This window comes from Propithecus coquereli, unplaced genomic scaffold, assembly GCF_000956105.1.
Source record: "Propithecus coquereli isolate 6110/MARCELLA unplaced genomic scaffold, Pcoq_1.0 Scaffold66, whole genome shotgun sequence".
Taxonomy (NCBI): domain Eukaryota; kingdom Metazoa; phylum Chordata; class Mammalia; order Primates; family Indriidae; genus Propithecus; species Propithecus coquereli.
The window spans coordinates 2,145,246-2,147,582 of record NW_012152618.1 but is presented as its reverse complement, the minus strand read 5'-3'; the positions used below and the strand labels follow the sequence as shown (position 1 = coordinate 2,147,582).

Sequence of the window (2,337 nt, the reverse complement as noted above, 5' to 3'; positions counted from 1 at the left end):
AAAAATAATCACCAACCCTGTATTCTAGTCAGATAAAATATCCTTCAAAAGTGAACATGAAATATAGACATTTCCAGACAAACAAAAAAGGGAGATAATTTAGAGATAGGAGACAGAGTTCTTCATGAAGAAGGGAAATGATACCAGATTGAAAAAAGTATATGCAGAAGGAAAATATGTGGTCAAATGTAAGTCAATGCTACCTATACAGAATAATTATATTATCACCATATAGGGTTTAAAATATATGTACAATTAAAATCCACAAAAATAGTAAAAAGGTGGGAGAGTGTAAAATTTTTAAACATGTTATAAGGTCGTAACTTTTTCTGGAACATGCTAAAGTTACTAATTTGTATTATATTATTAAATGTCATGGATTTATATGTAATCTCTAGAGTACTAACTAAAATAATACTAAAGTATAACCACAACCTTCCAGAAGGAAAATGGAATATCAAAATATTTGATTAATGTAAAAGAAGGAAGAAAGGAGAGAAATGAAATAAGAACATATGGGGCTGAGTCTGTTCTAAAATTAGATTATAATAATGGTTCACAACTCTGTAAATACATTAAAAAGCACTGAAATTACATACTCTAAACAGATGAACTTTCTCAAATGTAAATTATATTTCAATAAAGTTAGGTAAATAGAACATGAGACCAATGGAATACAAATAATGAGATGGTAAATATAAACTCATATTTCAATAACAAAACTAAATAAATGGACTAAAATATGCCAATTCAAATTCTTGGATTGTCAGACTTGATTAAACAATACTAGCAATTATAAGCTGTTTACCAGAAACATACTTTATATTACAATTAGGAAAAAAACCTTCATATTGAGAACAAAAGAAACTGTAAATTGAAATAACTTATTGTATGTATTAATACCTATGATTTTAAAAACTCAAATTAATGACAGTCCATATTTTATATATAAAAAGACTATTATAGAAAGGGTAAAAATTACATGATGGCAAAGTTATATATATGGCAAAGTTGAATCAAAGGAAAGCTGATATATTAATATCTGAGAAAGAATCTAGGGCTAAAAGTATTGCTAGAAATAAAGATGTACATTTCATTATGATTAAAGGATCAGTTTACAAGAAAAATAGAATAATTCTGAATTTATATGAATCTAATGATATAGCTTTCAAATTTACAAAAACAAAAAAGACACAATTATAAAGATAAGTCAACCCATTAACAGTCAAGGTATAAGATCACACCTCTCAGTAGCTATTACAATAATCAGGCAAATAAATAAATGAGGATATGGAAATATTAACAGCATGATTAGTTAACATACATAAAATCATATACAGACTACTGCACCAGATGCCGAGAAAGTCCACATTTATTTCAAGTGCAGATGGAGCATTTACCAAAACTGATTATGGAGCAAGTATAAACAAAATTCAGAGGTTTGACATAATTTGAATGTTTTCTTTGATCATCATAGAATTAAGCTAGAAATCAGTAGCTAAAAGATAAATTGAAAATCCATAAGTTTACGAAAGAGTTAGTTACAATGAAATATTATGAAACATTTTAAATTGGATAATAATAGGAAAAATGAGACATACCTAAAGCTGTGGATACAGTTAAAACTGTTTAGAGGGAAATTTTTGGCCCTAAATATCTAAGGACTGAATAATCAATTATCTAAATATCTCAAGAAGACAACGAAAAGAAAAAAACTGAAAAATGTAGAAAGAAGACATAATAAATAACAATTTATGAAATAGAAACAAATTATGAAAACGAACAGTTGGTTCCTTGAAAAGACTAATAAAATTGATGAACTCTTAGCAAGACTGAACAAGACAAAAAATAGAATATAAAACTAACAATATTAAGAATGAAAATAGGAAATCACTGCAGACAGAACCTCCAAACAATTAGAATATAGTAAGATAATACTGTGTATAACTTTATTGCAATGGATCTCAAATTTCCTAGAAAAATACAGTTTTAGAAAAATACAGTTTACCAACCCGAACACTAGAAATGGAAAATAGTGAACTGTCTTAGGTCTATTAAAGAAAATGAATTGGTAATTAAAAGTCTTACCACAAAGAAGTCCAGGCCCAGACAGCCTTACTGGTTATTTCTACCAAATATTTAAGGAAGCAATAATACCAATTTTCAACTCTTTCAGAATACTTCCCAGCTGATTTTAGAATCAGGCTAACAATCCTGATTCAAACAATGATGAAGACTCTGCAAGAAAAGAAGCTAAAGGCTAATATCCACTGTGGACATAGATGCAGAAATTCTCCACAAAATATTAGCAAATCAAATCCAATGATATATCAAATT

The 2,337-nt window shown here is 27.9% G+C and overlaps 1 protein-coding gene across 1 annotated transcript in view; it reads left to right on the top strand.

Annotated features, from left to right (window-relative positions):
• Positions 1-2,337, top strand: part of RYR2 (ryanodine receptor 2 (cardiac)) — a 509,242-nt gene that overhangs the window by 105,382 nt on the left and 401,523 nt on the right. The gene's annotated exons all lie outside the window — the stretch shown is intronic.